Source organism: Miscanthus floridulus, unplaced genomic scaffold (genome assembly GCF_019320115.1).
Source record: "Miscanthus floridulus cultivar M001 unplaced genomic scaffold, ASM1932011v1 os_2690, whole genome shotgun sequence".
Taxonomy (NCBI): Eukaryota; Viridiplantae; Streptophyta; class Magnoliopsida; order Poales; family Poaceae; genus Miscanthus; species Miscanthus floridulus.
In genome coordinates, this window is record NW_027098449.1 from 187 (window position 1) to 12,847 (window position 12,661).

The 12,661-nt window shown below is 40.3% G+C and overlaps 1 long non-coding RNA gene across 1 annotated transcript; it reads right to left on the reverse strand.

Moving 5' to 3' along the window:
* Positions 1-4,979: 4,979 nt before the first annotated feature.
* Positions 4,980-5,437, reverse strand: LOC136535313 (uncharacterized). Its single transcript, XR_010778975.1, has 3 exons — positions 5,296-5,437; positions 5,151-5,184; positions 4,980-5,065 (listed from the first exon to the last, which is right to left on the reverse strand). It is a non-coding gene; the product is annotated as an uncharacterized lncRNA (long non-coding RNA).
* Positions 5,438-12,661: the final 7,224 nt, after the last annotated feature.

A 12,661-nucleotide genomic window follows, 5' to 3' on the forward strand; every position in this document is an offset into this window, starting at 1 on the left:
ACCAAGGATCGGGTCGTCGCTTCCTTAGTGGCGCGCTACATCGGCGCCCGGGTGTAGTGAAAAATGAGCAAGGGTCTTCGCATCAGAGTCGACGGGTGCGAAGGGTAAGGAAGCTAGTCGAACCAACTAGGATCCGTTTAGGTAGTTGGAATGTAGGGTCACTTACAGGTAAGTTAAGAGAATTAGTTGATACCGCGACTAGGAGGCGTGTAAATATATTATGCGTTCAAGAGACTAAATGGAAGGGTCAGAAGGCGAAGGAGGTGGACAATACAGGTTTCAAGCTTTGGTATACAGGGACAGTCGCGAATAGAAATGGAGTAGGAGTTTTGATTGATAAGAGCCTCAAGAATGGTGTGGTGGGAGTGAGAAGGCAAGGAGATAGGATTATCTTAGTCAAGCTTGTCGTTGGTGATATGGTCTTGAACGTAATTAGTGCGTATGCCCCCCAAGTAGGCCTCGACGAGAGTGCTAAGAGACAGTTCTGGGAAGACTTAGATGGCCTGGTTAGAGCTATACCTAGTAGTGAGAAGCTTTTTATAGGAGGAGATCTTAATGGGCATGTAGGTACTACAAGCGCAGGTTTCGAGGCAGTTCATGGAGGTTTTGGGTATGGTAGTAGGAATCAGGAGGGGGAGGAAGTCTAGACTTCGCGGTAGCTTTTGACCTGATGATAGCCAACACTTTCTTTAGAAAGAGAGAATCTCATCTAGTGACCTTCAGTAGCGGACAACACTGTAGTCAGATTGACTTTGTCCTCGCAAGAAGAAAGGACAAACGAGCATGCTTGGATTGCAAGGTGATACCAGGGGAGTGTGTTGTTTCTCAACATAAGCTTTTGGTGGCAGATTTTCGTTTTCAGATGCGTGCCCGTAGGGATAAACAAGCTAAGATTGAAAGAACAAAGTGGTGGAAACTGAAAGGGGAGACGTCAGAGGTATTTAGGGAAAGGGTTATCAAAGGGGCTCTTGGAAGGAAGAAGACGACATAAACAATATGTGGGACAAGATGGCAACCAACATTCGGAAGGTAGCCTCAGAGGTGTGTGGAGTAACCAAAGGAAGGGGACGTGAGGCTAAAGATACTTGGTGGTGGAACGAGGAAGTCCAAAGGGCTATTAAGGAGAAGAAAGAATGCTATAGACGCTTGTACCATGACAGGAGTGTGGACAACATAGAGAAGTATAAGGTGGCAAAGAAGACTGCAAAGCGAGCTGTAAGTGTGGCAAAGGGTAGAGCGTACGAGGATCTTTACCAACATTTGAGTACGAAGGAAGGAGAGAAGGACATTTATAGGATGGCTAGGGTTCGTGAGAGAAAGACACGGGACTTCAACCAAGTTAAGTGCATTAAGGATGAAAGGGAGCATCTCTTGGTAAAGGAGGATGAGATCCGACATCGATGGCAAGAGTATTTTGACAAATTGTTCAATGGTGAGAATATGGACACAACCTTTCAGTTGGATGACTCTTTTGATGACACCAATAGGCGCTTTGTGCGGAGAATCCAAGAATCTGAGGTCAGAGAGGCGTTGAAAAGGATGAAAGGAGGTAAGGCGATGGGACCGGATGGTATCCCAATCGAGGTGTGGAGATGCCTCGGGGACATAGCTGTAGTATGGTTAACCAAGCTGTTCAACCATATTTTTCGATCGAACAAGATGCCTGATGAGTGGAGGAGAAGTATATTGGTACCGATCTACAAGAATAAAGGGGAATTCAAAGTTGTACAAATTACCGAGGAATTAAGTTGATGAGCCATATCTATGAAGCTATGGAGAGAGTTATCGAGCATCGCTTGAGAGCAATAACGCGGATCTCTATGAACCAATTTGGTTTCATGCCCGGAAGGTCAACCATGGAAGCCATTTTCTTAATAAGACAAGTTATGGAGCGGTATAGGGAGAAGACCTACACAATGGTTTTTATTGACTTGGAGAAGGCTTATGATAAAATACCAAGGAATGTTATGTGGTGGCGTTGGACAACATAAAGTCCCAACGAAGTACGTCGGGCTCATTAAGGGACATGTACAGCAATGTATGTGACTAGAGTTCGAACAAAGTGATGGAGACACGGATGACTTCCCGATTAGGATAGGACTACATCAAGGGTCAGCTTTGAGCCCTTATTTGTTTGCTTTAGTGATGGATGAGGTCACAAGGGACATCAATGGGACATCCCTTGGTGTATGCTTTTCGCGGATGATGTAGTGCTAGTTGATGAAAGCCGGACAGGAGTGAATCAGAAACTGGAGTTATGGCGGAGACTTTGGAGTCCAAAGGTTTTAGACTTAGTAGAACTAAAACTGAGTATATGAGATGTGACTTCGGCACTACTACTTGGGAGGAGGAAGATGTTAGTTTGGGAAGGTCAAGTAGTGCCTAGGAAGGATACCTTTCGATATTTAGGATCAATGCTACAGAGGGACGGGGATATTGATGAAGATTGTTAGCCATAGAATCAAAGTCAGGTGTGGAATGAAGTGGCGACAAGCGTCTGGTGTCCTATGTGACAAAAGGGTACCACAAGAGCTAAAAGGCAAGTTTATAGGACGGCGATTAGACCTGCTATGTTGTATGGGTGCAGAATGTTGGCCTACGAAAAGACGACATATTCAACAGCTAAGTGTCGCGGAAATGCGTATGTTGCGTTGGATTTGCGGTCATACAAGAAGGGATCGAGTTCGGAACGATGATATACGTGAGAGATTAGGGGTAAGCGCCAATTGAAGAAAAGCTTGTCCAACACCGGTATTGAATGGTTTGGACATGTGCAACGGAGACCTCCAGATGCCCACCGGTGCGTAGTGGAATCCTAAGTCAGGATAGTAACGTGAAGAGAGGCAGAGGAAGACCCGAAGTGTGACTTGGGTAGATGCCATAAAAGAAGACTTGAAAGGATGGAATATACCAAAGACTTAGCCTTAGATAGGAGTGCTGGAAGACAGCTATTCACGTGCCTGAACCTTGATTGCCTTCTGTTGGGTTTCAACTCTAGCCTACCCCAACTTGTTTGGGACTCCTTAAAGGCTTTGTTGTTGTTGTTGTTGTTGGTAATATATCTTGTGGATCAACATCAGGGTGTCAAAACATTTTATGGGAATCATATATCTTGTGGATCAACATCAAGTTACCAATCAAGAGTACGATGGCATGTTTAGATTTAATCAAAGTTAAGGTACCGATATTTTTGGCTACGTGACCTTACCTTTTGTATGGATTTGCTGCTAGTCAGCCAATTAAGGTGTTTGTTTGACAATGCTAGGAGATTAGCGTACGCAAGAAGCTCGCATGCATGGCTGTATGTGTATATTCAAACATAAATTGCAATTAAACTGCATTCATCAACCTGAATTCAAACATTTAGTGGCTTTTGAAAAAAAAATAGAAGACCATAAAACATAGCAAACATTTTTTTGACCATAATAGAATCAGGCACCATTTTGACCCGCAAACTGTTTGGGAACACAATTACACAAACACCGTGACCCTGAGCCCCAAGCCCCGAGAGGCATGACGATCTGCTAGAGGAGTTTGGAACACTACAAGCAACATTTTTATCAAGAGTAGGAAGCATTTAAGCCAGATTATATTAATGCTTACAAAAGTTCCAAGTACTAAGAGAGTTCAAACAAGTTTAGCTTGTGTAGATACATTAAGCTAGATAACAAGGTGACTAAATGGCGGCATGGCAAAGGGTAGAGTGGTCTTGCTTCTATATTGCAAGCTTCACGCGAACTCACATATTCGGAATTTCCTAGATAGGTAGGCTACGAACCTCTTGATGGGACCTTCGGTTGTCCACTTTTCACTTGTCCATGGTGCCACATGCAACAACCAAAAAATACTTCTCAAAATTAGTACAATAATTTTTTTTTTAGAAAGACAGCAAAAGCTTTGCCAGATTTTTATTAGACGAGAGGAAAATCAGTACAATAATTCATCATATGCTTTTTTAATAGTTGCCAATCCATTTCGAGGACACTTAATTCTATCATCAATCAACAAGTATAAAGATGTGTATAATTATGTTTGATTCGCACTAACAAAGCTAATAATACAAGACTGATTATCAGAATTTTAATGCAATATACATGCAAATACATAAAGACTATGTCCTTGCCATTGGGCCAATTACCATCTTAATATTTGCCATCGCTTTTTGTTCATGCCATCACTTTTAGTAATTGTTTATAGGAAAGTTTAAGTAACAAGGTCTACCTAAGAAAATGTATTAAGTACATAATTCAAAAAATAAACCATCCTCCATGATAATACTGTTAAAAACCCTTTTGTCTAAAAAATACTTTAAAACCCCCATTCTTACCTCATCTTTCCAATACAGCATGGCACAGTCATGAATTTATAATCCATCTGACCAATAATTGAATTACACCAGCACAGATCGGTAGAAGTACCCATTCATTGTATTGTACACCAAGCATCTTCAACGGTGTGTGTTTTGCCAAGCACACAAGGGGCTGCATGAGCCAATTTCTAACATCTGAAACCAGATGTAAGTATCATCAGCCATGTATTGATAATGGAATGCAAACTTGATGCTTGTAGGACAATAGAAAGGAATACAAATACCTTCTCTGGTCAGGGAGCCATTTTTGTAGCATAGAATTACCATCTAACCATCAGGTTAAACAGGGTTAGGGAAGACATGCCCTTCAAGGCTTTGTTTAGCTTCTGTTGTTATCCCAAATACCTACAAAAGAATTAGAGGATGAATTACATACAACGATCAGATAAACAAGCCAAGTAACCAAATAAAATTTGAGCATGTATTCTCAAGTTATTGTGTGGCTACCAAGGATAATGACAAAGATCACCGGGAGTAGTCAGAGTTAAACCTACAACAGATGCAATGGTCCCATAAGAAATCATGAAACTTGTTTGCAAAACAGTACAAAACAAACTCACACTGAAACGTGTTTGGACAGTTTTCGAACTTTCGGTATGTTACCATTAAGTACTCCATCTTCCTGAAGTCCCTCAGCATTAGCCTCTGTTACTGTCGTGTCGCTGGAATGCTCCTCAAGATGACCTACTGATCCACCTGGAAAAAGGAGAACGTATCAATCAGACTGATCGACAGATATCAGGAAGAACACATCTTCTATATTCAGGAAATTCAGACTTACCATCAGAACAGTTTGTTGTGACTTGTGAACTCATCTAGAATAAAAGAACATTCAGAACAAAATAATCAATTTCAGTGGTCATTAGAGAAGTTTTTAACAATGACCCAATTAATTAAATAGAGAAATGAAGAAGGCAGGGGTTGACCTGAACTTCAGTATAGCACGCTCTAGCCTGTGGAGGCTCCCTTGAGTTTCTTTATCGTCTCCTCGTACCCCAAATATCATCTAGTAGCAGCAACATCAAATATGTTTTATCAAATTCCACAAGCAAACAACATGGCTAGAGGGGCTGCACAGAAGGAGATACTGCCGGTTGCCAGAGATGTCGATGGCGCAAGGCTTCTTGTTGTTTCAGCCATGAATCTTGTAACATTTGAACATCATCACTGGTTAGTGCAGTCAAGATTCTTCTCCATCTCCAGTAAAACCATAATCTCTGGTGCTTTATTTTCTCTCTTTAATGCAAATAGCAACTGATGGACCACACCAATTTCAGAGCATATAACTGAATTGTGTCTATTTGATAACCCAGAACCATAATAGAATAGACTCTATCATCCAGGACTTGACTTTCAATCTCTGTATGGAAGATGCACTTCTCATATTTGTACATGCTGAATACGATTAGTAATAACTTCACAAAGGTAACCAAGATTTCTACTGATGAAAAATGACTATTTTTCTACTACAGTAATGAACCAGCAAGTGCGTTTCTAAACAAACAAAACCGACCTCTAAATTTTATAACTTCCAATTAGTTAACACTGATGGAGGCATCTGACATTAAATTTGATCATCCGACATTCAAAAATATTTTTACTGCATGCAATGAAAAAATTATGTTTCCTGTGACCTGTATTTGTCTCAACTCTCAGTTGACAAGGCAAACATTTTAGGCTGTGATTTAGTGACAGGGTTGAACAGATGTAGTAACTGCTAATCCTGCTACAAATTATGATAATGTGATAGTTTGGTCTTCTCGGACTACCATATTATGATTAATCTGTGGATTTCCCTTCGAGAAAATCGTGGATCGTTTCAACAGGTACCAATGGTACCGGTGGATTTGGTAGAGAGAGAAAAAATACTGTATGCTGTGCTAGTATATATATATATATATATATATATATATATATATATATATCTATATATATATATAATATATATATCAATATAACAATGATGCACTACTTTACACACGAAACCACACATGTGTAGTCAGATATGAAGTAATAGTAAGGAAGACAAAATTTTGCGACTGCATTGACATCGGAAGGCTTATTTGCATGTAAAAGATGGCAAAAGGTTGATCAGCTCGGCTTACTTTGACAATTAGAACAGGTGCAAATCGGCGATATTCCATATTCCACATGATCAGCATTAGGCACCCCAAAAGGCGTTTTAATCTTTGAAAAAAAGGATGTTGGCCAAAAATCAAAACATAATTGTATTTTTAACAGCCACATGTTCCATTTTTAACTGCCACATGTATTTTTAACAGCATTCATTCATTTCAGAGATATGCCAATGCAGAAAACATACAGGATGCATCAATGGGACCAAATGCACTGAAAGAAGAAAGTAATGTTCTAAAGTAGGCATGGTCTTCCTATGCTACAAACAGTAGCACATTGTATTTAGGAAATAGAAATATGGCAGTGGAACTATCAGGACATACTGCAGCGAAAATCCTCTTATCCAGTCTATACATCTTAATTGACTGAATAGATTTTAGTACACGTATTTATGATGTGAAAAACGGGATTTCGGTGAATTAGGCAGATTAAAAGAACAGGAGAAGGCTTACCAAGTAGAGGAACATGGATGATTAACTCTCACTGTCATACATCACAGAAAAAACATGTTAAAATTCTAGAACGCATGAAGAAACGTGTTTCTTTTTCTTTTTCTTTTTTTGTAAAATCTAAGCTCATTTTTTTGGTCTGCATAGTTGGTTTCAAAAGCACGCCGACATAAATCATAGAAAGACTGTTAATTCTGACCTGAGCGCACGCGCGCAAGACGTGCAACTTCACGGCGGCGGCTGGCTGGTGATGGATGTCGGTGGTGAGGCGGCAGCAAGATGGAGAGGCGCTCTGGCGGTGTCGCGGCCCTGCGGTGGTGCTACCGTGCCACGCCGCACAGCTGTCAGAGGGCGCAGCGGGTCCACGCTGCCGCGGGGTCGCGGCCCGGCGGTGGTGTTGCGGTAAATTAATTCATGGTCGACACACTGTATTATGAGAATAAATACATTTAACAAATTCTTTTATGTGCCTAGGTGCCTCAAATAGGCCAAAATCTGCATCAGACACATGATTAAGGATCAATCATTTATCTAAGTCTTCTAACTCTCCATGCTATTCACACCCTTTTGTTAGTGGAAAAAACAATCACCATGGCTTTAGTCTAATCTTTTGCAATATGTTAAATTCCACTCCATAATAAACTCTACAAATTTTTCATTTTCTTTGACTGAACGGAAGTTAAGCTGAAAAATCATACAACTATGGAAGCAACTAATCTCCTGGAGATGAAAGGTACATAACTGTGACAGCAGAAAGAATTCAGTTAACAGAGTCCTAAAATCCGTTGTTCAAACAAATTGCATACCCAATTACAGTATGACTGGATCCGACTTTCATCTGTGAACTCCAGTACCTGATGCTTGAAAATAATATATTGGCAAGCATATGCATTCTCAATAAGGACGAGAATAGGATAATAGCAAAAAAAAAGGTAGTCCATATTTCTCAGATAGGAGAAATTGGAAATGGTGATATCTCATTGACTGTTGCAATCTATGCAAGAGGATTTCAAGCACAAGTAATGTTTTCCTCAAGCGCCGCAATTGATCCTGCTCCTATGTTTCATGTTTCCCCTCCAAATCGGCCCTCAAAGCACAGGTTAACAACTTTGACCAATGGAAAAACAGAGAGTATATCAATACTGATGTTTCCAAAAAAAAAATTAACACGATTTCTTGGAATTCATCCAAACTTCCCTCGGCACTGTCAATTTCCAGCAGCCAGATGGCCCATCATCCACTAAAAAAAGGTTGACAAAATAGCAAGTTACGACTCAAAAAAGACCTTTGACCATGAGGATAGAAGGTATTCAGTACCTGAAACATTGGCGAGATTGATCATTGAAAGATCCTTGAGGCGAGATTGATCACTGTGGTGGATGTCCTCTGTTGCCAGTGGTGGAGAGGCTAACAACATGAGTTGCCTGACCTGAACAGCAAAGCCAGATAATGTATGAATTGTAACTGTAAGAAACAGTGTAGGTGGCCTGAGACACTTTCAGCATGTTTTAGACATGATTATGATCACCCAACCCCAACAAAAACCTGAATACATGTGACAAGGCAATGCAACCTCTGTTAAAAAAAAATAGCTTATCAATCTGAACCCATAAATTAGTTTGAAAATATTATAAGTTCTCAGCTAAGTATTCTTATACCCATAATCAGGTAAAGAATCACATTGATCTGGGTAAAGAGATGGAGAATCCTTCATGCACATACATCCGCATATTAAAATTGATGTATCCATAACCCAGAAAATGTGCTGTTTACTTGTTTTTCTGTCAGACAGAATACATGCCTCTGCAACAAATTTAGTGAGCTAATCGACATTGGTCATTTTCAGCCTATGCTTGGATAAGTCCTTGCGGGCCACATATAAGAAGGGATAGATAAAGTTAAAGACATTTTGGAATAAAAGATGACCCCAGGTATTTCAATCAACATTGTCAATTTTCAACCTATGATTGTACAGTCCTTTGTGGCCACATATAAGAAGGGATAGATAAAGTTAAAGACATTCTGGAATAAATCACATCCAACTAAGAAAAGAAGGGAAATATGCTAGAAAAAGCATTCCTGAGATTAGCATCATTTAATTGTTATAAAAGATGACTCCAGGTATTTCACACCAACTAAGAATCAGAGCCATTCCCAAAATTGGCATCCTTTTCAGTTGATTTAGATACAAACCATAAACCATTAAATGCCATTTGAGAAATTTCATGGACTTAAGAAAACTATTATAAAAGCATAGTATACCACCTCCAGGCTCCAGGCTTATATAAACTAAAGAAAAACTCCTATGAAGCTAACAGAAGTCCTATTAATACAGGACATTCCAGACCAAATATTTCCTTTTATAAGAATGGACAAATATTAACACAACGACAGAAGCATTATAGCATGGAGGCAATCTTGGCAAGGAGGCAAAGCGTACAGGGGAGGAGGCGACGAAGCGATTCGATGAAGGCCGCGGGGAGGCACGATCAGAGACGGGGAACGGAGCGCAGGGCGGAGATTGGGATGACCTTCCATATTTAACTGCGGGCCGTACGCTGCGGTGAGGACGAGGCGACGCCGGGCGGGAGCGAAGGCGCGGGTGGGGTTTCGCTCGGATCGCACACAGAGGCAGACCGACGACCCGACGTAGATTGTGGCACGAAAAAAATGTCGGCTCTTGAGTCTTTTTAGCTGTGAAAATAGTGCAGCAAGCTCTTGCCTCCGCTAGCAGTCAAACCACTGACAATTTTCGTGTTAAAATATACTAGCTCCGTTTCAAATTAGAGTTCGTTAACTCTTTTACTCAAGTTTTGATCACTCGTCTTATTCAAAAATTTATGTAAAATATCATTTGTTTTTGTGGCTTGTTTTATTAACAAAAATTCTTCAAGAAATACTTAAATTTGACTATATTTATATAAATTTTTAATAAGACGAGTAGTTAATTTGGTGTTAAAAAGTTAAGCGAATTATAATTTGAAATGGAAGGAGTAGATCCTAAGTTGGTTTGGTTGTTAAAACTGGCCAGGCTAGTTTAAAAAACACCAACATGTTTCCACGGGCATGGATTTTTTTAATTCATAATTCGCTTATCCAGACTCTAATTGACGTTCTATATATTTTAATTGTCTCGCAGGTGCATCTCTAGATTTTGCGCCCTGCTCCCTCTTTCTTACAAATATGCCCCTGTGGGACTCCTTTTCGCTCCCTGCCATGTTTCCACTTCTTACCAGGAGGTCCCTGTGAGGCTGTCTCGCAGGTGCACCTTTACAGAGTTACATCTTAGACCTTGTATCTTTCTGTAATCATAAAATAAAATGGACCCTCAGGTAGCTAATTTTCTCCTATCCTGATTTTTACTGCCTTTTTTTTCCCTACAGCATTAACGAAATATAATCCTTTCTTCACTAACAGCCATTACAACACCATAGCGGGTGGGTTAAGCTAGATTTCTCTAGGATTTTGGATTTCTGCGACTGCAACCGTTGATGAACAGAAGCAAGTCCCACTATAGGATCAGAATCAAGATCAACTAATTCCATCTTCTACCCTCAAATGAGGCCTCTTGAAAAAGGTGATATTTCGCATCCCTTTGCCTTTGCATCTAAAGTCTTGAGCTTGCAAATCTCCAACGCTTTTACAGTTTACCACGATTGTCAGTGCATTTGCAGCATGCGTAACCACCCCCCCCCCCCCCCCCCCCCCCCCCCCCCCCCCCCCCCCCCCCACCCCCCCCCCCCCCCCCCCCCCCCCCCCCCCCCCCCCCCCCCCTTCTTCTTTTTAACTGTTTCTCTCCCTGTCGATGTGTATCCTCAGTAGAAAATAAGAACCATACAACTAGAGTGGAGTAACTGGTGGGGAGCTCCATTCCTAATCTAAAGTTGTCGTCCTATTTTACTTCTTCAGATTTCCTGCTGCATTTTATGTGTATATTTTGGTCATGTTGTAGTGTTTTACAGTTGCCGAAACAATGGAATACACCACACGAATAGATTTTTTAGGAACACCACACGAATAGTTTGTGGATATTTTTTTTAAAAGGAAATAATATGCATTTAATGCTTTTAGGATCTGTATTTAATGTGTTTAAGAGTTGTTCGGCTGATAGTTTCTGCGGCTGATAAGTCAGCTAAAACTGATTTATTGTGAGAGAAATATCCTATTTCGTAGCTGATAAGTTTAAGCCGGCAGGCAAGTTAATTCATTGGATGCCGTCGCCACTGCTGGCCAGAGCTGAGTCCGGCCATCTGTGGTCTGTAGCCGGCCCGAGTTGTTGCCTGCCCTGTTGGTGAACCAGAACCATCATGTCATATCCTAGCTATAGTAGTTCGACTAGTACCTCGAGTCCTCCGCAGAAGAATGAATCAGCATGCGCGTGTGGAGGCTGATGCATTTTCCCCTCTGAATTTCGTTTTCTGGATCCATCATCCATGGAAGCAAAAATTGTTGGTACACCCATCTTGATTTCTGTAGCAATCAAATTGTGAGATGACCATAAATATGTTGTGGTTACACTCACCAGTAGGCCCGGCCACTCCGCCGGAGACACGTCGTACGTCCAATGATAGTAGGAGCTACTATTTGTTATTATTATTATCAGATTTGTTAATGCAACAATAACCACTTGAGGTTAAGCGTCGGTGTCACTGACAGCAGTGTACACCACATAGGCCTACTCTATTATACTCCAGCAGGCATACACACGACCAGCATGTATATATGTATATGTGCCCATCAAGTAGTTGCTTTCATGCTATTTATGTATCTATAGACTATAGTACGCATGCCGCATGCGCACTTTTAATGTTAGACATACTACAAGACCTATTCATCTTTTAGACAGTGTTATAGGTAAAGGTTTAATATCTATTTTTGTCTTCTTCAAACAATAAGACCCAAAAGACAATTCTTGCTGCAAACGGGTCTTAAGGAAAGAGAATACTCAGATTTAGGTTATGCCTCTTCTCTTCTGACAGTTAAAATGGGTTTTTCATATAGGCCCCGTTCGCGTGTCCTTAAATCCGGCTTGATCCACTTTTTTTCATCTAGAATAGTGTTTTTCTCTCACAGATTCATCCAGATTCCTTCAGAATTTCTCCAAACGAATAGGACCATAATTACTCTATTAGAGGATATAGATATTGTGTTAGAGATCTATTTTTTTATTTAAGTTCCGCAATAAGTCTCCTATTGGAGACAACCTTGTACATGGAATTACGGGGAGATCAGCTAGCACGGCCTTGTCAAGTCTGAACCGCTGCCAGTTGTAAAAGCGCCGACTGGCCAAGCATGATTTCATTTTTGCTAGCTCAATCACGCGAATGTGTTACTTCGGAAATATAAAGTCTAGTAGGATCCTTCCCCGCGTTCCAAATTAATTATACAACACTATAGCTCAGTCAAGTCAAAACGTTAACTTTGCTTAGGTGGATACACCGAGTGTAACATCCTAAAATTTGCTACTTTGAAAATATAGTTAAATTGATTTAATTTTGAATTTTTTGTGCTCATGAAATATAAGAAAAGGAATATTTTTTATTATATTAAAATTCATCATAAGGAGTAGCAATATGGTTGTGCATATATGCCAGTGCATTTAATTTATTTGGTTGAGTGGTTTGAATCAAGATTCAAAATTGTTTGAATTGCTTTTGGAAATAAATTTGAAAATAGCTTTCAAGTAAAAGAAAAGAAAGATAAAAGG